This window comes from Salvelinus namaycush, chromosome 18 (assembly GCF_016432855.1).
Source record: "Salvelinus namaycush isolate Seneca chromosome 18, SaNama_1.0, whole genome shotgun sequence".
NCBI lineage: Eukaryota > Metazoa > Chordata > Actinopteri > Salmoniformes > Salmonidae > Salvelinus > Salvelinus namaycush.
The window spans coordinates 23,253,639-23,276,765 of NC_052324.1; positions in this window are offsets into that span (position 1 = coordinate 23,253,639).

A 23,127-nucleotide genomic window follows, 5' to 3' on the forward strand; every position below is an offset into this window, starting at 1 on the left:
ATGGTGTTCTGGTGAAGACATTCAGAGGCATAACGCAGACTCACTGGCAAACAAGACAACAGTCAAGAGAAACAGTATGAGTGAATGCACTGACGCATCTAACATCTCTCTCTGTATCACTGACATCTCCCCCTGCCTCTCAGTATCACATAAGGCCAGACTTCCATAATAGGAGAGAGCTGACAGAGCCGGAGCATGTGGCCAACCCAGTCATCCTCTGTAGCTGATAACACACCTGAAAGCATCACACGCACATGCACCCTGTCATACAGACTTTTCCATGGGAATGAGGGTTATTCTAGGGTGAAGCTGTAACCATAGTAACCCTAGAAGCCAATCTAGCTTGACACACAAGCAAATGCTTTATTTTAAACAAACACTCATAAGCATGCACGCACGCACGCTTTATGAATACATAACAGTGCTGTGCTGGACACTGCACAAAACAAACAGAAGAGGATTGTGATTGAAATGCACAGAATGTGCTTTATCACTTCAATTACAGCTAAAGCCTTAACACACACACACCTCTCCCCCAAAACAAATTTACTCACCCAGTCCTGGCCAGGGAGTGTTGGCAGAAGTCAACCATCTATCAACTTGAGCCCATAGCTACAATTACTCATCCTCCTTCTGCATCTCTCCTTCCACACCACATTTCACTCTCACTTCCTTATTACTAACTTTATTCACATCCTGAATCAACTCTCCTTTCTAGCAAGCGTATAGCCTAACAATGCTCAGAGGGCAAAGAGGGGTGGGCTATCAGCTGATCATAGCGAATGTACACTGAACAAAAATATAAAAACGCAACATGCAACAATTTCAAAGATATTACTGAGTTACCGTTCATATAAGGAAATCAGTCAATTCAAATAAATTCATTAGGCCCTAATCTATGGATTTCACATGACTGGGAATACAGATATACATCAGTTGGTCACAGATACCTTAAAGAACAAGGTAGGGGCGTGGATCAGAAAACCAGTCAGTATCTGGTGTGACAACCATTTGCCTCATGCAGCACAACACATCTCCTTCACATAGAGTTGATCATACTTGATTGTGGCCTATGGAATGTTGTCCCACTCTTCAATGGCTGTGCGAAGATGCTGGATATTGGCAGGAACTGGAACATGCTGTGGTACATCCAGAGCATCCCAAACATGCTCAATGGGTGACATGTCTGGTGAGTATGCAGGCCATGGAAGAACTGGGACATGTTCAGCTTCCAGGAATTGTATACAGATCCTTGTGACATGGGGCCATGCATTATCATGCTGAAACATGAGGTGACGGCGACGGATGAATGGCATGACAATGGGCCTCAGGATCTCGTCACGGTCTCTCTGTGCATTCAAATTGCCATCGATAAAATGTAATTTTTTTGTTGTTGCCTGTAACTTATGCCTGCCCATACTATAAATGCACCATGAGGAACTTTGTTCCCAACATTGACAACAGAAAACTGCTCACCCACATGTCTGCCATCTGCCCGGTACAGTTGAAACTGGGATTAATTCATAAAGAGCACACTTTTCAAGTGATGCCAACGGCCATCGATGGTGAGCATTTGCCACTTAAGTCGGTTACGACACCGAACTGCAGTCAGGGCAAGACCCTGGTGAGGATGACGAGCACGCAGATGAGCTTCCCGGAGGCGTTTTCTGACAGTTTGTGCAGAAATTCTTCGGTTATGCAAAGCCACAGTTTCATCAGCTGTCTGGGTGGCTGGTCTCAGATGATCCCACAGGTGAAGAAGCCAGATGTGGAGGTCCAGGGCTGGCGTGGTTACACGTGGTCTGTGGTTGTGAGACCAGTTGGATGTACTGCCAAATTCTCTAAAATTACAGCGGCTTATGGTAGAGAAATTAACATTCAATTCTCTGGCAACAGCTCTGGTGGACATTCCTGCAGTCAGCATGTCAATTGCATGCACCCTCAAAAATGTTGACATCTGTGGCATTGTGTTGTGACAAAACTGCACATTTTAGAGTGTCCTTTTATCCCCAGCACAAGGTGCACCTGTGTAATGATCATGTTTAATCAGCTTCTTGATATGCCACACCTGTCAGGTGGATGGATTATCTTGGCAAAGGAGGAATGCTCACTAAACACATTTCTGCACAAAATTTGAAAGAAATAAGCTGTCTGCTTATGGAAAATGTTTCAGATCTTTTAATTCAACTCATGAAACCATTACTCTATATGTTGCATTCATAATTTTGTTCAGTATAGATGATGTAAAGCAGCTAATTATCTTGCTAGGTAGCTATCCTGTTGAAACAATCTAACTAGTCTTTACCTGTGATTGGAGTTATCTGCCTTTTAGGCCTACTGACAGTCGAATTGAAGCCTTCCCTGTTCATGACCGTGAGATGACACATGCAAATCAAAAGGGAGCCACTAGTAGCCTACACTACCGTTCAGCGCAGATAGCTTCTGCCTGCAGGACAAGTAATAAGGAGAAGTACAGTACGCGCACGCGTTGGGGCAAAGGAGGAGGGAGTTTCCAAGATTCAAAAATTAGCAATGAGCTGGTTTGATGGGCAACTCAAATAACAAGAGAGAAAATAGACTAAGTGAAATAAAAATGTAAACGCCACCAATCTGAAAGGGCACTTTTCTTATAGGAGGGCAAAAGGGCAGGTGATCAGAAAGACCTCCATCTATGCACGTGCCTGATCCCTGCTCTCTCCGTCTTTTCCTCCTGCTCCATTCACCTCCATGGGTACATCTCTAGCTAAACATCAAATGGTACTAAGACAGAGTGGACAGGAATTAGTTTGTAACGTAAACTAGGCAGAGCCACAACATAGGCCTACCTGTCTCTGCTCCTCTTTCTCTCTTAACGCCTTTTCTATTCTCCTCTGAAGTTGTTCAACGCTACTCTATGATACGTATGACTGCTTATCTTGCACAGCTAGCTAGCTTATGTAACTAGCCAACTTGCTGGCTAGCTCCAAGTATGGGTAATTGCATACGTGCTGTTTAGAAGTGGGCGTGTCAACAGAAGTAGGAGGCTCAACAGACCGTTTTGATTGTGCGTGTTGTTTTTAGTTTCCACGTTTTAATTGGTCAGTTCCCCACCGTGTGAACCAAGAAAGGCACTCTATTCTTGATAGAGAATAATACTGTGCCATTTGAATGTTAACAAAACACACAACAAACACCTCACTTATTGCCTATATATGAAAATAAAAGCAATTTTGATGTTAAATGCTGAACTAAAATCCACAAATAGCAGTATAGCATAGATAGGCCTTGGGGTTCTCCAGATGTTGCAGGATGAGATGCACTATGCTGAGGATTGCTTCATCTGTGCCACGCTTGTATTTGTTAGCCAACTGATACAGGTCCAACAGTGTGTTTAGTCTGACTGAAGTTTACACGCCATGATCTTTTCAATACACTTCATTACAATGGAGGTCAGAGCAACAGGTCAACAGTCTTTTTTATCTTTGGAGAAGGCTTCTGAGGAAGAGGGGTGATGATTGCCTTCTTCCACCGAGGTGGAACCATGTGGGAATGTACAGGTATTTAAAAGACAGTGACCCAGGCTGGTGTTGAGCATGTTAACACACTTGGCAGAGAAGTGATGTCAAACTTTATGTAGAAGTCATTAAGTTCATTTGCCATTTTCTTTTCATCTGTTGTGTACAGCGGTTTTCTGATGGGAGTCATATTAGTGATGGCTTTTATTGTTAACCTTTGTCCTTGAATACTCTTCATTCTAAACTGGTTTGCTGCACAAGTCTAAGAGTAATTATAATGAGCCAAACACAGTTTTATTATCATCATCTGATGATAGTAAAATATATAGATGCCATAAGTTATAATATACAAACAAAGATTTATTGGTAAATGAAAAAAACGGTAGGCTGTTTGCTGCCCAATTATACAAGAGTAATTATTATTGGTAATACGTGAAAAACTGGTAGACTAATAACTGACATAAACATTTATTTTATTTTCATATACTGTATAGGCTATAAGGGAGGTGTTATGTGTTTTGTTAACATTCAAATGGCACAGTATGATTTTCTATCAAGAATAAAGTGTCTGTTATCCCCCCCAGTCTTCTTTCACACTTTCAGGAACTGACCAATAAAAACACGCTCAATTAAAACCGTCTAACCAATTACAGAATGCTGGTGTAAAGCCTATCGCTGCTGATCCTCCCACTTCTGTTGACACACCCACTTCCAGACACACTCCACGTATGCAGTTACCCAAGGGAGGAAAAGTGACAAGGACAAGGTTAACGTTACTTGCTTGGGTGAGGTGTACATGGCAAATTTGAGTTATTTTGATTAATACATTTTTCAAATGTGATTGCAAAACTGTATTTGCTACTCACTTTGCGATCTTCTGTCTACTGGCAGTACTTATGATGTTCAATCACTGAGAGGCTAACCTAACGTAGAAGGCGTAAAATAAACGCCTGAAACTAGATCCTCTACAGTGATTCTCAACTGGTGCGTTGCAACCAGGGGCCTGTTGCACAAAAGTAGAATTAAGACATCCGGGATAAATGACTCAGCTGAGCTCAATGAAGCCAAAACATGTGCGTCCAGGCTTAATTGGTTGCACAAAGACCAAGCCAGGATGAGCAGACACGGATTCATTAAGCCAGGTGAAACCAATCCTGGATAGGTGCGCGCTCACGGCTCACTCAAATAGACCCCGCCACAGATCACAGATTAACTGATTTACCATGGCAACTAGAGCCGCGTACTTTTCCCCGTCGGAAGCACAAATCCTCATGGAGGCATACGAGGAGGTAAAAGATATAATTAAGAAGAAAGGCAACACCGCCACAGTGATAAAGCAAAGAGAAAAAGCGTGGCAAAGTATTGCAGACCGCCTGAATGCGTAAGTAGTGCACAATTACACACTCACCGCTCCGCTGAAACATCACAATTACAATTCAAATATTTAATTCACATCTCCAAAAATGCAGTTGTACTGTAATTATGAAACGGTTAAATTTTTAATTGAAATGCACTGCAGATATGAGTGAAATTGTGTAAAGTAACTCCATCACACTGTATAAAGCTATGATAAATTTTTTGATATTTTTACTGAAAACAAGACAAAAATACCAAGTAATTTTTTGCAGTGTGACTCCATTAAATGTGTGTGTGTGTGTGTGTGTAGATTAAACATGAACGGGCCAAAACGGACATGGCAGCAGGTCAAAATCAAATACAAGAACATTCTGCAGAATGGTATGGTCCCTGACTAATATTTAACAAAGCACAAGCATATATTGTACCCAGAAGGTGCCTGCTCACACATTGTCTGTACTGTTTTAGCAGTGAAAAAGAATACCCACAGACAAGGCACGGGTGGTGGGTCACCAAAGGCTGACCTTACCCCAGCAGAGGACATGGCCTTGGAGCTAAATAAAGGCAGGCCCGTCTTAGAGGGGATCCCTGGGGGGAAAGAGACGAGCATAGGTTCCTCCCAAGATGCCACCCGCTTCATTCAAGGTATGTCCTTCCATCTCTACATGGGATACAACCACATTCATATTGAATCAATTTGGACTGTCTGACTTTGGTTTACCTATTGCCTTGCAGTGTCTGGCAGCACTGTGTTCCTGTTAGAGCCACCAGCACAAGCACCAGACGATGCTGATCCAGTGAGTACTCCATCAAAGGCATACTGTAGGCCTGGCATGTCTTGTCTACTAGCTTCAATATGAATCCGATTAAATGTGATAGGGTGAAGGCCCCAGTGCAGCAGCAACAGCACATGATGGAGACGATGATGAGGAGGAGACCATCTCTCTGGATTCCAGAAGGCATGAGGTATCATGTTAAGACTGTGAAAGTACTATTTACTCTACAATGGTGAGGAGTCCTCATCAAAATCAAAAAATCTAATTTCTTTTACAGGACCCAGATGCTATACAGTGGGAAAACCAGCCTGGCAACATAGTGCGTATTAATAAAAGGACACCACATCCTGCCAAATTCCAGCTGCGCTAATTGTATTGTGTTCACAGAGCTCACAAGCTATCAGAAAGTTGTATGGCAACCACCTCCGGCGCCAAATAGAACTGGCAGACATAGACATTCAGTACAAGAAGAAAAAGATGGAAAATCTTGCACTGGAGTCCGAAATAAAAAAGAGGACAATTAGGAAACTGGACCTTGAAATAAAAAAACTTGAGAGGGAGGTGAGATATGCCTTCAATGTACACTGTATGCTAACTGTAACACAAATGTATTAATCATTATTTTTCTTTCCTCCCCCAGCTCCAAGAAGATGACACAGCTCAAAATAAAAATTAGGTATATTCTCGTAAAGTCAAGTGAGCCATGACATATGAGCTCTTATTGTGAGCACACAGGACGGTGGCATCTTTCTAAGGTTTTTTTTATTTTCCCAGCAATCAGTACAACCAAGTCATCGTTATAAGGCATCGCCCTCTTTTGCCCACCCCCCCAGCACCAGGTGTGGCCACTAGTCTATATGAAGGCCCAAAATTGTGTGTTCCTTTCTGCTCTGACAATGGCATGCCCATTCGTGCGAGATGTGGTGGATGAAGAAGCACTTGTGCTGAGGAGAGCCTTCAGGCGAGAAAGGGTCTTCAGGGACCGGTTGGACCCACTGGCCTTCCCTGATGACCATCTATATGAAAGATACAGGTTTTCTGCAGATGGCATCAGGTATCTATGCAGACTACTGGGTCCCAGGATTAAGCACCGCACTGCACGGAGCCATGCACTGAGTGTGGAGCAAATGGTTTGTGTGGCCTTGCGCTTTTTTGCTAGTGGAGCCTTCCTGTACTCAGTGGGGGATGCAGAACAGCTGAACAAGGCCACAATTTGCCGCACAATAAGGAGTGTGTGTCTGGCTATCAAAGCATTAGCAGATGTCTTCATCTCCTTCCCTGGCCACAGAAGACTCTGTGACATCAAAGAGGAGTTCTATAGGATTGCAGGTAAGAGGATCTACAAATTACAGGACAACTGTTAACACATAGTAGGATACTCATTACTTTGTGTGACAGGTTTCCCCAATGTCATTGGTGCAGTGGACTGCACACACATAAGGATAAAAGCCCCCTCAGGTGCCCATGAGGCCGATTTTGTGAATAGGAAATCCTTTCACAGCATTAATGTTCAGGTGAACATAACTTTTTGATATTGTCCATTGACGAACACTCTGCATTGCCAGTGATGTGCATTGATTGGTGTAATATTCCTCATCTTATGATTTCAGATGGTCTGCAATGCTGACTGTGTGATCAGCAATGTTGTGGCAAAATGGCCTGGCTCAGTCCATGACTCCAGAATCTTTCGGGCCTCTGAAATCTATCAGTGCCTATCACAAGGTAAGCCACACAACCCCTATTTATAACCATCATGGCTGTGTCAAGAATATCACTGTGTTTATGAGGTAGTAATGATGAGATTTTGTGTTGACAGGTGAATTCTCTGGTGTGTTGCTGGGAGACAGGGGGTATGGCTGCCAGCCTTTTCTCCTGACACCTTTCACAGACCCCCAGGAAGCACAGCAGGCCTACAACCATGCCCATGCCAGGACCAGGGCCAGAGTTGAAATGACCTTTGGCCTCCTGAAGGCACGCTTTCACTGCCTTCACAAATTAAGGGTCAGCCCTGTTAGGGCATGTGATATTACTGTGGCTTGTGCTGTCCTCCACAATGTGGCCTGCCTGAGGAAGGAGAGGGCCCCCAGAGTGCCACCAGCCATGGACTGGGACAATCCGGCAATCTTCCCTGATGACGACAGTGGTCGGCTGCTGAGGGACCAATATGTGTTGAATTATTTTAGTTAGTATGTGTGCTTTCAATTTTGGTTAAATATGTCCTGCGGTGGCAGAGGAATTTGGGTTTTTTTGGGTTCGTTTTTTTTACGAATTTGGCCTCTTATGATGTTTGTGCGGTATACTGTGTGTAATACAAGGCTGCAGGGAGGCTACTGCATCCATTCATTTGTCTGTTCAGTTGATGTGTATGGATTTGTCCTGCATTTATTTTAGTGTGCAGACATGCAGGGTGTGTTATATACAGACCTTTGAATGTGTATGTATCATTTTGTATAATATGCTTGGATTCTGTGCTTTCCATCTTGTAGAGTCACTGTGACTTCAGTTTCGAAAGGAGCTGATGGTTTACCTGCTTTGTTTTGTCCTTATTCAATAAAGGAACATAATGTTACACATTGTGTTTTTATATTCATATGGAATGTGTATTTGTTTATATGACAGAGTACTAGGGCCACACTGAAGAAAAAGGATAAAGTCATAAATTTATGAGGCTGGTTCTTTCTGCAGAAAAGCTACATATTGTTTTTACAGTTTTGATACTTATGACAATGTGATACTTAATATTCTGGCACATCAGCATGTCTTTGTTTATGAAACCATACTGAAGTACAATTTCACGAAATGCCCCACATCTGTCATTTTAACAACTGTCCTCCTTTAAAACAACTGGTTACAATATTATGACTTGTGTTTTTTTCCCCCTCTGTGGCCCTAATATTCTATCATTTTATATATAGCCTTATAGTCTATGGGAAACTGTAAATTATCTAATGATAGCAACATCATCTAAAAATCATTTTTTATCCAAAATCATTGAAATTAATGATCACAAACGTTTAAATAATGAGTGGGTCTAGTTATATGTGATAACAATGTATAGTGAGCAGTGAAATAACTATTGGTTTCCATTTGTGGTGACTGCTGACTGACATTAGGGATGAGATTAAATAGATCCTGGAATTTAGCCTGGTCTGGAGCAGGCTAGCTCCACAGAATAAATCTCCATGGTAATTTATACCATAACATATCCTCCTGCCCCCTATCCATCTTTAGTGCAACCGGATTACGGATCAATTGAGCCAGGATCACCAAGATATCCTGGCTTAATCCCTTATCCTAGTTTTGTGCAACAGGCCCCAGGTTTTGAATGGGTTGCGAGTGCCTGAGTACATTTTTATTAAATGAAAAATACTCCAGTGTCAGAGACGTGTGTATAGGTGGCAGGGAAGTCAGGCGCAGGAGAGTCAAACGGAGTGTAAAATGGAGTCTTTTAATAAATGTCCAAGAAACATGCTCCATAACACGAATAAGAAAATGAATAATAAACAAAATATGGGTACGAAGACCCGTCGCGCACCTATACAAAAATAAACACTACACTGACAACAAACAATCTCTGACAAAGACATGAGGGGAAACAGAGGGTTAAATACACAACAGGTATTGGGATTGAAAACAGGTGTGTGGGAAGACAAGACAAAACCAATGGAAAATAAAAAATGGATCGATGATGGCTAGAAGACCGGTGACGTCGACCGCCGAGCACCGCCCGAACAAGGAGAGGCAACGACTTCGGTAGAAGTCGTGACATCCAGTCTGAACTTAAACAACTAAAACCAGGTATAAAGTGTGTAGAAATGATAATTAACCTATATTTTTTAATAATTTAACTTCTGAAGAATTTTTCTTCAATCACAGTATTTTCAATATAGTTATTAGCAGTGCTATTTGGAAGATTTGGTTGATTTTGTGGTCTCAAACCAGTCAGCTTAACATTCTTCATCAAGAATATGGGCAAATTGGAATTATTGACAATGAAAAAGGTGGGACATTTGTTCCCTTGTTATATAATTGGTCCATTTACTATCAAGTTAGCATTAAAAATAGAGTTCCATATTGCATTTTGGCAAATATTGGATAGCGACTGTGACAACCTGGTTCAATTTGGGTCCCGAGGAAAAAACAATTGAGAACCACTGCTCTACATACTGTTCTTGACAAGAAGGGAAAATAACTGTTAGGGGAGGAGTTGAAATGGAGTGTCGCCAAATTTGGCGCCTGTCACAGAGCCTGGAGTGGTGGGTGCGGAGTCAAGCGCAGAGAGCAGCGGATAATGGGGGAAACCGGACTTTATTGCGGCATCCAACACTAACGCGACATCAAAAAAATGTCCAACACAGGGCACAAACAGACAGGAACACCACATGCAACAACCTCGACTAACAGAAAACAAGCCCGCACAAAAACAGGCGGGCCTAACAGGCTTAAATAGTCCTGATTCAAAACTAAACAAGAGACAGGTGCAACCAATAAGACATAACAAACAGAAAAGGAAAAGGGGATCGGTGGCAGCTAGTAGACCGGCGACGACGACCGAACAGGCAGGGGAGCCACCTTCAGTGGGAGTCGTGACATCACCTTGATAACGTCCACAGTGGAAGTCGTGTCACAGGCTCTCTTTCCATTTCCCCTGAAAACCAGAACATCTGGCCACAAAGTCAAAATTGGCTATATCGTAAAAATTCATGAAAACAAACATTTACTTTTGGGTCTTAATTTAAGGTTAGGCATAAGGTTAACAGTGTGGTTAAGGTTAGTGTAAGGTTAGGTTTAAAAATCACATTTTATGAAAATAAATTGTAGAAATAGGCAGAGTTTATGACTGCGGTAACTAGTGACGATCCTACTGAGAGGCGTGTAAGCTTGGAGCGCCCCCTTCAGGGCAAAAATAAAGACAAGATTAGCACATTTGTTTGTTTATTTGTGAATATAATATCAGCATTTTTATAAGTGGAATGAATGCCGATACATATGTATATAAGGCCAATATTGGCCGAAAGTATCGCTAAACTGATTTATTGTTTGGCCTCTAGTGGTCATAGAGCTATAGTGGGCTGGGATTGGGAGATCATGAGGGACTCTCAGTGAGAAGAGGAGACTGGCGTAACCAACCACTTAACACTGTCACTCACACTATCATCAACTCTGGTATTCACATCACACCGCAGGGGTGGAAATGCAGTCTAGAGGGGGAGACAACGATTACATGAGAGAGAGTGAGCCGACAAACCAAAAAGAAAGATGGACAGCGAGAAAGCAACAGAAGCAGAATACCTCTGTTAGTAAGAGACTGTGCTTGTATTGTTCCCTGTATCACTGATCTATAGAAGAGAGTTCTGACTGTCTACTATGTGTCCTAAATGGCACCATATTCTCCATAGTGCACTACATTTAAAAAGTAGTGCACTTGGGAATAGGGTGCCATTTGAGACGCCTCCTAGGTTGTCCTCAAGGGATTGGCTATTGGCTGTGTGTGATCAGTCAGTCAGACCAGCTAGATAGGCTAGAGCCTAGAGAGGTACAGGGAGGCTAGAGGCTGTGTGTGGTCAGTCAGACCAGGTAGGTCAGGCCTGGGCAATTATTTTCCATGGAGGGCCACATTAGAATATATTTTTGCCATTGCGGGCCAGAATCATATTACAGGATTATACATCATGTGTATGACTGTGTTGACAGATATATCTACTGTAAATCACATCCAGATATGCTACTTATTTTACTTTTTTAACATGCACAGAAATAAACCATATCCATGTTCTCCTTTTGGTAGTCATTATTAAACATGCAATGAACTACACGGAGGGAAAGTACACTGCACATTCAGCACCACGGACAGAACTCTTGTTAGCGGGTATGCACAAAAACACAAGAAAGAGAGAGCTCAACATTACATTTAAACTACTCAATCAGTGTGAGGAGTGAAGTCTCTGGTTGGCATTGACTAGAGCAGTGAAGTCAGGTATACTTTCTGACGACGCTATGCGCAGGATTGCTAAGAGGTGAGAGTCAGTAAGAGATGATCTGTGCCTTGACTTGTTATATTTCATTACTGAAAATGTCTGTTCATATATATAGGTTGACCCCAACAGTACAAACATCTTCTGAGCATAACTCCTAATCTTTGGAAAGTTTTGTTTATCGAGAGATGCATAGAACCTCATCAGTGACATTGTTTTGAATAGTTCTCCAATCACTGCATCAGACTGAAGATTGATAAGCTCAAGTTGCAGGTCAGTGGGAGCGTTATCCACATTGAAGGTGAAAGGAGAGGAAACCAACAGCATTACATTTTCCAACACTTTGAAGTCCTCAAAACGACGAGAAAACTCACCATTCAAAGCACGCAGCAGCGATGTATACTTCTCCCGCTGGTCATCTGATAGGGAACAGACTAGTAGTGTCAGAAGGTGGTTGAGATTGTTGACTTCTACTTGGCGGGTCAGGAGGAGTAATTTTCCCTTGAAGGCTTTGACAAGGCTGTACATCTGATGTGCAAAAAGGCCCTTCCCTTGTAGTTTGAAATTCATTTAATTCATGAGGGCCATGATGTCCACGGTGAAGGCAAAATCAGCCAACCATTCTTTATCTTGCAGTTGAGGGAAATCCACATATTTTCCTTTCATTTGCAAAAACTCAGCCATCTCCGACTTCAGGTCCCACACCCTTTTAAGAACCTTCCCCAAACTCAGCCATCTCACGTTTGTGTGGTAGGGGAGATTTGCATGACCCGACTCTGTCTCTTCCAACTGTGAGACAAACTGTCTGTGGTTTAAATATTTAGCTCTTATGAAGTTTACCACGTTAGTGACTGTGTCCACAACATGACTCATTTTCAGAACACATTTACAGACCACCTCCTGATGAATAATGCAACGAAGGAAAATTATTTTCTAATCTGGGTTCAGCTCAGCTACTTGATCTTGTATCCTTTTCAAGAGGCCAATGTTTTTTTCTGTCAAGTTTGGGCACCCATCAGTGGTCACACTGGATAACTTTTCAAAACTCAGTCCCAGCTTTGCCACACACTTATTAATCTCCTTCAATAAAAATTTCCCTGTGGTTTTGCTCTTCGTTGACTGCACTAAAGCAAGCTCCTCTGTAATTTCAGAGTATGGGGTTATGCCTCGTAAAAATATCAACAACTGCGCCATGTCACGAGCATCACAGCTCTCATCCAGGGCCAAGGAGAAATCCGTTACCTTGTCTTTCAACTGTTGTTCCATATTCTCTGCGATGTCTTCAACACGACGTGTCACTATTCGTCTAGACAGGGAAACATTTTCAAACAGCTCTTTCTTGTTGGGGCAAAGTATTGCTGCACTCGTTTGATGAATGCAGTTTTCTGAAAAGTCTTTGCTGCTTTTGCAACTGAGAAAGCAACTCTTTCGATGCACTTGCCCTCTGCTCAGAAGACATATTCCTATAGTTCTCTGTATGCTTCATCTGAAAGTGTCGGGACAAGTTGTAGTCTTTCAAGACAGCGATGCTCTCTTTGCACACAGCTTTCCCTGATACATCAATAAAGACATATTTCAATGTCCACTCTTGCTGGAACATCCTACATTCATTGTCTACTTTCCTTTTCTTTGAAAAACTATTTTTGCACAATTTCTAGCTAACTATTATTTATAACTGTGACATGTGTGTCAGCCTGTCAGTCACTGTCTGTCTGAGTGCAGTTGTTATTTATAGGTGCCTTCAAAATAAATGTCACAAGCAGTGGGAGTTAAATCATTACACAAAGCCGAGTATTCAATGGGCTTTTAATTTGAATTAGTGATGGGCATTCCGGCTCTTTTCAGTGAGCCGTCTCGTTCGGCTCAGCTCACCAAAAAGAGCCGGCTCTTTTGGCTCCCAAACGGCTCTTTAAAAAATATATGTTTTGTATTTTTTCAAGTCAAACAGTTTGCGATAGTTTGACTATGATTGTTGTTAAAACAATTATAATTCAATTATTAAATGAAATCATACTCTACCTTATTAACCACAATGTATTTAAAAAATGCTTTGGTTTGTTATGCTATTACACATGTGCATTTAAAGTATAACTTTTTTAATGTATATAAACAAAGTGCATATAAATGTAACAATTCAAAACGAATACAATCTGAACAGCATAATAGAATATTGCACCATATCAAATAAAAATAATTAACAATTTGCAAAACTGCAGCATCCCACTTAAAACATTAAACTGGTCCCTCTTTTCTCTCTCTTCTTTATTGCCATGTTATAACCAGCAGCACACAGCAATGCTGACCATATTTTGCTTTTATGAGAGATTTGCATTCAGAAATGCAAGCTGCCTCACTTTCGAGGGGCTGATGCGGTTTCTTCTCTCAGTAATTATTTGTTCCGTTTTCGAGAAGACCCTCCCAGAGGGAATGGATGTGGCCACTATACAGAGTCTCCCTGTCATGACTTTAGTAAGCGGGGGTACACAGAGGCCTTATTATTCCACCAGCTCAGAGGATCTGCAGGAGGGGCTCCTCCAAATAGGATCGGACCTCCATTATGGCATCTGCTGAGGGATTCCTTTGTGCTGCATCCCCAGTTGCTCTCATCGAACAGCATCCAAAAAGTAGACGTTTTTGGCACTACTGCTGGTGCTTCTGCTCCACCAGATCCCTCTTCTTCCTGTTGCCCTGGTGCCTGAGCCAGCTGACTGCTGTGGCTGTCCCTACCTGCTGCTGAGGTTATTCTTTGAAGAGTCTCATCAATCGCTCTGGCATCACTGAAGTCTAACTTCTTAAACTTGGGGTCAAGTGCAGCGGTTTCTGATAGCACGTGATTATATTCCATTCTGTGGAACTTCTGTCCATTGATGAACATAGGGTGTCCATCAACTTTGTCACATGTCCTGTGGTTACATTTGCTTCTCTCTGGCGGTGTCACGCCCTGAATATAGAGAGCCTTTTTATTCTCTATGTTGGTTAGGTCGGGGTGTGACTAGGGTGGGTAATCTAGGTAGTTTTTTTCTATGTTGGCCTGGTATGGTTCCCAATCAGAGGCAGCTGTTTATCGTTGTCTCTGATTGGGGATCATATTTAGGCAGCCATTTCCCCACTGTGTTTTGTGGGATCTTGTTTATGTGTAGTTGCCTGTGAGCACTCCATAGCTTTTTTTATTGTTTTGTTCATTTCACGAAAAAAAGATGTGGAACCCATATCACGCTGCGCCTTGGTCCGAATGTTATTTTGACGATCGTGACAGGCGGCTGGCTATGATTCGCTGCAGACCTTTACACAGGAGTATCATTTTTGAGCCTGTCACATAGCTGAAAAGAGAGAACAGTAGCTTATTAGTTCTTCAGGTTCATGTTTTGTCTACTAATACTACATTCTCATATACTGCTCATATACAGTTGAAGTTGGAAGTTTACATACACTTAGGTTGGAGTCATTAAAACAAATTTTTCAACCACTCCACACATTTCCTGTTAACAAAATATAGTTTTGGCAAGTCGGTTAGGACATCTACTTTGTGCATGACAAAAGTAATTTTTCCAACAATTGTTTCCAGACAGATTATTTCATTTATAATTCACTGTATCACAATTCCATTGGGTCAGACGTGTACATACACTAAGTTGACTGTGCCTTTGAACAGCTTGGAAAATTCCAGAAAATTGTCATGGCTTTAGATGCTTCTTATAGGCTAATTGACATCATTTGAGTCAATTGGAGGTGTACCTGTGGATGTATTTCAAGACCTTCCTTCAAACTCAGTGCCTCTTTGCTTGACATCATGGGAAAATCAAAAGAAATCAGCCAAGACCTCAAGAAAAATTGTAGACTCCACAAGTCTGGTTCATCCTTGGGAGCAATTTCAAAACGCCTGAAGGTACCACGTTAATCTGTACAAACAATAGTACGCAAGTATAAACACCCTGGGACCACGCAGCCGTCATACCGCTCAGGAAGGAGACGCGTTCTGTCTCCTAGAGATGAACGTACTTTGGTGCGAAAAGTGCAAATCAATCCCAGAACAACAGCAAAGGACCTTGTGAAGATGCTGGAGGAAATAAGTACAAAAGTATCTATATCTACAGTAAAACGAGTCCTATATCGACATAACCTGAAAGGCCGCTCAGCAAGGAAGAAGCCACTGCTCCAAAACCGCCATAAAAAAGCCAGACTACGGTTTGCAACTGCACATGGGGACAAAGATCGTACTTTTTGGAGAAATGTTCTCTGGTCTGATGAAACAGAAATAGAACTGTTTGGCCATAATGACCATTGTTATGATTGGAGGAAAAAGGGGGAGGCTTGCAAGCCGAAGAACACCATCCCAACCGTGAAGCACGGGGGTAGCAGCATCATGTTGTGGGGATGCTTTGCTGCAGAAGGGAATGGTGCACTTCACAAAATAGATGTCATCACGAGGAGGAAAATTATGTTGATATATTGAAGGAACATCTCAAGACATCAGTCAGGACATTAAAGCTTGGTCGCAAATGGGTCTTCCAAATAGACAATGACCCCAAACATACTTCCAAAGTTGTGGCAAAATGGCTCAATGACAACAAAGTCAAGTTATTGGAGTGGCCATCACAAAGCCCTGACCTCAATCCTAGAGAAACTTTGTGGGCAGAACTGAAAAAGCATGTGCGAGCAAGGAGGCCTACAAACCTGACTCAGTTACACCAGCTCTGTCAGGAGGATTGGGCCAAAAGTCACCCAACTTATTGTGGGAAGCTTGTGGAAGGCTACCTGAAACGTTTGACCCAAGTTAAACAATTGAAAGGCAATGCTACCAAATACTAACTGAGTGTATGTAAACTTCTGACCCACTGGGAATGTGATGAAAGAAATAAAAGCTGAAATAAATCATTCTCTCTATCTCTACTATTATTCTGACATTTCACATTCTTAAAATCAGTGGTGATCCTAATTGACCTAAGACAGGGAATTTTTACTCGGATTAAATGTCAGGAATTGTGAAAAACTGAGTTTAAATGTATTTGGCTAAGTTGTATGTAAACTTCTTACTTCAACTGTACTTAATATATAATACTGGATTAAATAATGAGGTAGTAATAACTGCTTACTGTACCTCTCTCCACTGATCTCCACATTGACCTGCTCAAAGGGTTCCAGGACTCTGCACAGCTCCTCAACCACCTCCCATTCCTCTTGGGTCAGAGCATCAACAGGTGCATTGACGATGGCCAGGGTAGAGATGATGGCATCCTTTGACTCAAGAAACCGTTTCAACATATAAAATGTTGAATTCTACCTTGTAGTGCAGTCTTGTTTAGGCCTCAGCTCAGGCGTCCCCATCTGGCATTGTGTAGACTTTAGTTGTTTCAGCACCTACTGTGCTCCTGTGGAGGTATTCTACAGCTGCTTTCACTTTGTCCACAGTGGGCTTCATCAACTTCAGAGCATCTCTTAGAATCAGGTTGATTGTGTGGGCAAGACATAGATGATGGGTCCATTTTAAAATTGTCATGGCTTTGGTTATGTTAGCTGCATTGTCAGACCACTTTTCCATCTACTTGCCATTCTCTGGCCACTCTCAACAGTTCCTCTGCCAAGTTCTCTGAGGTGTGTCTGTCGCTGAACTTAAAGCAGTCCAGAAGACAGCTAGACATCGAAAATCTTCAAGGAAGTGACATGTAACCAACATGTAATACGTGGTTGCTCTTGATGTCCAGCAGTCATTGGTAAGACAAACTGCAGTAGCTTTTTGTACTCTTTCCCACACTGAAGCCTGTGCGCTCTCGTACAGTTGTGGAATAAGTGATTTTGAAAGGGGTTTCCTGCTTGGAATTGTGTACATTGGATTTAGACTATTGCTATAATTTCTAAACCCTCTGTACTCCACGATTGAAAATGGCTGGAAATCGATGGCAATCATTTTAGCCAATGCAATATCAATTTGACCTTGTTTTTCTACAGACATAGACTTTGGCATAAACTGGTCCATAGAAGACTGCGTTGCTGTGGGTCGCGGAGTAGGCCTACTTGACTGAGTGGCTACATCTCCACGTGTGGAGGTGCTGGCTCCACCACTATCACTAGCAGGCCCGCTAGTTTCTCGAAGCTCCAGCTACAGCTAGCTTCACAGTTGGGTACACAGTTAGCATATGCCGGTGTAGGTTATGTGTAGAACCGGCTTTATATGAGATTTTGTTTTGGCAAATTCTACACTATGCTCTAACATTGTTTACATAATCAAAATGCATCCAAATGCTACTGTACTTCTGACTCATTTTCCAGCTGTTGTTTTCACAGCTGTCCTTCCTCTCTGTCCTCGCTGCTAAGTGTGTGACTGAGTGAGTTGGCTCGACACTTAGAGCCGACCCGTTTGCAAATGACCCATCACTAATTTGAATAACAAATACGTTTTTCAAAACTTTACTATAGCAAATTCATTGTGATCTGATTTCGTGGGACGTATTTGTCACGCCCTGACTTTAGTTATATTTGCTTTCTTTATTATTTTGGTTAGGTCAGGGTGTGACAAGGGTGGTTTGTTTAGTTTTTGTCTTGTCTAGGGCTTTTTGGTTATCTATGGGGATTTTGTATTGTCTAGGGGTATGTAGGTTTTGGTGCCCTGAATGGGTTCCCAATCAGAGACAGCTGTTTATCGTTGTCTCTGATTGGGGAGCCTATTTAGGTTGCCATTTTCCATGTTGTTTTTGTGGGTAGTTGTCCATGTTTAGTTGCCTGGATGCACTATGTTGGCGTCACGTGTCGTTTGGATATTTATTGTTTTGTTGGCGACATCGTTAAATAAAGAAGTATGTACGCTCAAAACGCTGCACCTTGGTCCACTCCTTTAAACAGCCGTGACAGTATTGAATCAGGTCGTGGGCTGCATACGGCCCCTGGCCGGCCTTTGCCCAGACCTGAGGTAGGTAGATGTAAAGGGGAGGCTAGTTACTGTCAATACCTTTCAGATAGAAAGAAAAGGTGGCAAAAAGTTGGCAGCATGTTAAAGTTGCCAGTAAATGTCTTGGTAGGTTTATATGTTTGGTCAGTCAGTGTGGCTGTTAGACCAGTGTGGTGGAGACTGGAGAAGAGACAGAGGGAGACCGGGAGTGCCTGGGAGGCAGCATTACACTAGATGGATTATTTAATGGTTGCAGGCTTCAGGTATTTAACACTGCTTATGCAACCCTGTTCCCCAACACCAACATCAATCTAGGTTAGTTTAAAACTGAGTGGCTCACAGCTATATAGGACCTTAGGAAACATGATTTTACTTCATTTCACACAGCTACAGTAACTGGGGTATTTTTGACAAATAAATGTTCAGTGTGAGCAAAGCCAAGGAAAGCTAGTTTTGATGACTGAGTACTGTGTTGTTGCTCTACAAGCAGGTTTCCACAGGCAATTCCTTTGATATATGCTTCTGTAGTAGAGTAGAGTTCACGTACTAGTGAGTTCAATACTAAACCTGCCACAAAGAGACGTAAAGCCTGTATCTCTCTCTCTCTCCCTATGTCTCTCTCCATCACTCTCCTTCTCCCTCATCCCACTTTCTCTCCCTCCTGCCCCATTAAAGTTGGCCAATTAAAACCAATCCATTCCCTTCTTTGGGGAGGTGCTCCACTTCAACTGGCTCCGGTTCCGACATTTATTATCTTCCCCCTGGGAACAGAAGGCATCAATCAGAGGTTACCTGGGCCCCTCGGTTTCCTCCCAGAAGGGAGGAGGAAGACCTTAGAGAGCCTTTTTTATGTCTCTATTTTGGTTTGGTCAGGGTGTGATTTGGGTGGGCATTCTATGTTCATTTTCTATGTTTTGTATTTCTTTGGTTTTGGCCTGGTGTGCTTCTCAATCAGAGGCAGCTGTCTATCGTTGTCTTTGATTGAGAACCATACTTAGGTAGCTTTTTCCCACATGGTTTTTGTGGAGAGTTATTTTCTATTTAATGTTTTGCACCTTACAGGACTGTGTCGGTTTCATTTATTTCTCTTGTTATTTTGTTATAGTGTTGTGTTCCAATAAAAAAGCATGAACACTTACCATGCTGCGCTTTGGTCCGACTACTCTTCTTCAGACGACGAAAACCGTTACAGTTTCTATGTTTTGGCCGGGTATGGTTCTCAATCAGGGACAGCTGTCTATCGTTGTCTCTGATTGGGAATCATACTTAGGCCGCCTGTTTTGCCACCTTAGGTTGTGGGATGTTGTTTTTTGTTAGCTCTGTGTAGCCTTCAAGACGTGACGTTTGTTGTTCTTTTGTTCTTTTGTTTGGTTTTAATAAAGAAGCATGAACACGTACCACGCTGCACCTTGGTCTCATCCTTCCGACGAGTGTTACAGGGAGAGGGGAGGTAGAGGAGGAGGAAGAAGGGAGAGGGGAGGGAAAGAGGAAGGGTGTTCATTTGTGGATTAAGGATGTGAGTAATCAGCATGTATCAAAGTGAATGGCTGTAATAAGGTTGTATAAGATCTCTACAGGGGAAGGCCACACAGAACCAGCATATACACATAGGTAGGTCAGCCCTATACTAGCTATGTACCAAAACCGTCTCTCTCTCTCTAAACAAGGCCCCATGAATTGGAAAACACTGGGGCCAGCAGATATACACTCAGTGGTAAACCACCCCGTTCACGAAAATGGTTCGCTTCTACAGACAGTGAGGGATGTCACGTGGCCGTGGCTTACTATATAAAGCAGGCACCCAGGCATCGAGGCATTCAGTTACTGTTCGATTTAATGTTAGAATGGGCAAAACGAGTAACTAAGCGACTTTGAGCACGATATGATCATCGGTGCCAGGCGCGCCGGTTCCAGTATCTCAGAAACGGCCGGCCTCCTGGGCTTTTCATGCTTTTCATTTCCCAAAAAACATCCAGTCAGTGGTAGTCCTGTGGGCGAAAACAGCTCGTTGATGAGAGGTCTAAGGAGAATGGCAAGAAGCTGTCTGATCTAAAAATCAATGGAGTTGTCACGTATACTCCCTCTCCGGCCTCTAGCTCATCAGGCTGCTGATTATCCCGCACACCTGTCACCATCGTCTCGCGCACCTGCGCCTCATGACACTCACCTGGACTCCATCACCTCCTTGATTATCTTCCCTATATCTGTCACTCCCCTTGGTTTTTTCCTCAGGTGTTATTGGCTCTGTTTCATTTCAGTGTGTTGTTTACGTTTATTGTTTTGTTTATTTATTTATTAACACTTGCTTCCTGTACTTGCTCCCCGACTCTCAACACATTCCTAACAGGAGTCATGTTTCATAGCAATTATTGTGGCCTTAGTGTTAAGGCAATTGCATGATAAAAAAATATATATATATTTCACCTTTATTTAACCAGGTAGGCTAGTTGAGAACAAGTTCTCATTTACAACTGCGACCTGGCCAAGATAAAGCAAAGTAGTGCGACACAAACAACAATACAGAGTTACACATGGAATAAACAAACATACAGTCAATAATACAATAGAGAAAGTCTATATACAGTGTGTGCAAATGAAGTAGGATAAGGGGGGTGAGGCAATAAATAGGCCATAGTGGCGGAATTATTACAGAATGGCAAATTAAACACTGGGGTGATAGATGTACAGATGATGAGTGTGCAAGTAGCGGTACTGGGGTGCAAAGGAGCAAAATAAATAAAATAAATAACAATATGGTGATGAGGTAGTTGGATGGGCTATTTACAGATTGGCTATGTACAGGTGCAGTGATCTGGGAGCTGCTCTGACAGCTGGTGCTTAAAGCTAGTGAGGCAGATATGAGTCTCCAGCTTCAGTGATTTTTGCAGTTCGTTCCATTCATTTACACCAGAGAACTGGAAGGAAAGGCGGCCGAAGGAGGAATTGGCTTTGGGGGTGACCAGTGAAATATACCTGCTGCTGCGGATGGGTGCTGGTGAGCTGAGATAAGGCGGGGCTTTACCTAGCAAAGACTTATAGATGACCTGGAGCCAGTGGGTTTGGTGACAGATATGAAGCGAGGGCCAGCCAACGAGAACATACAGGTCCCAGTGGTGGGTAATATATGGGGCTTTGGTGACAAAACAGATGGCACTATGATAGACTGCATCCAATTTGATGAGTAGAGTGTTAGAAGCTATTTTGTAAATGACATCGCCGAAGTCCAGGATCGGTAGGATGGTCAGTTTTACGAGGGTATGTTTGGCAGCATGAGTGAAGGATGCTTTGTTGCGAAATAGGAAGCCAATTTCTAGATTTAATTTTGGATTGCAGATGCTTAATGTGAGTCTGGAAGGAGAGTTTACAGTCTAATCAGACACCTAGGTATTTGTAGTTGTCCACATATTCTAAGTCAGAACCGTCCAGAGTAGTGATGCTGGATAGGTGGGTAGGTGTGGGCAGCGATCAGTTGAAGAGCATGCATTTAGTTTTGCTTGCATTTAAGAGCAGTTGGAGGCCACGGAAGGAGAGTTGTATGGCATTGAAGCTCATCTGAAGGTTAGTTAACACAGTGTCCAAAGATGGGCCAGAAGTATACAGAATTGTGTCGTCTGCGTAGAGGTGGATCAGAGAATCACCAGCAGCAAGAGCGACATCATTGATGTATACAGAGAAAAGAGTCGGCCCGATGATTGAACCATGTGGCACCCCCATAGAGACTGCCAGAGGTCCGGACAACAGGCCCTCCGATTTGACACACTGAACTCTGTCAGATAAGTAGTTGGTGAACCAGGCTAGGCAGTCATTTGAGAAACCAAGGGTGTTGAGTCTGCCGATAAAAATATGGTGATTGACAGAGTCAAAAGCCTTGGCCAGGTCGATGAAGACAGGCGCACAGTATTGTCTCTTATTGATGGCGGTTATGATATCGTTTAGGACCTTGAGCGTGGCTGAGGTGTACCCGTGACCAGCTCGGAAACCAGATTGCATAGCGGAGAAGGTACGGTGGGATTCGAAATGGTCGGTGATCTGTTTGTTAACTTGGCGTTCGAAGACCTTAGAAAGGCAGGGTAGGATAGATATAGGTCTGTAGCAGTTTGGGTCTAGAGTGTCTCCCCCTTTCAAGAGGGGGATGACCGCGGCAGCTTTCCAATCTTTGGGGATCACAGACGATATGAAAGAGAGGTTGAACAAGCTAGTAATAGGGGTTGCAACAATTTCGGCGGATAATTTTAGGAAGAGAGGGTCCAGATTGTCTAGCCCTGCTGATTTGTAGGGGTCCAGATTTTGCAGCTCTTTCAGAACATCAGCTATCTGGATTTGGGTGAAGGAGAAATGGGGGAGGCTTGGGCAAGTTGCAGTGAGGGGTGCAGGGCTGTTGACCGGGGTCGGGGTAGCCAGGTGGAAAGCATGGCCAGCCGTAGAGAAATGCTTATTGAAATTCTCAATTATCACGGATTTATCCATGGTGACAGTGTTTCCTAGCCTCAGTGCAGTGGGCAGCTGGGAGGGGGTGTTCTTATTCTCCATGGACTTTACAGTGTCCCAGAACTTTTTGGAGATAGTGTTACAGGATGCAAATTTCTGTTTGAAAAAGCTAGCCTTTGCTTTCCCAACTGCCTGTGTATATTGGTTCCTAACTT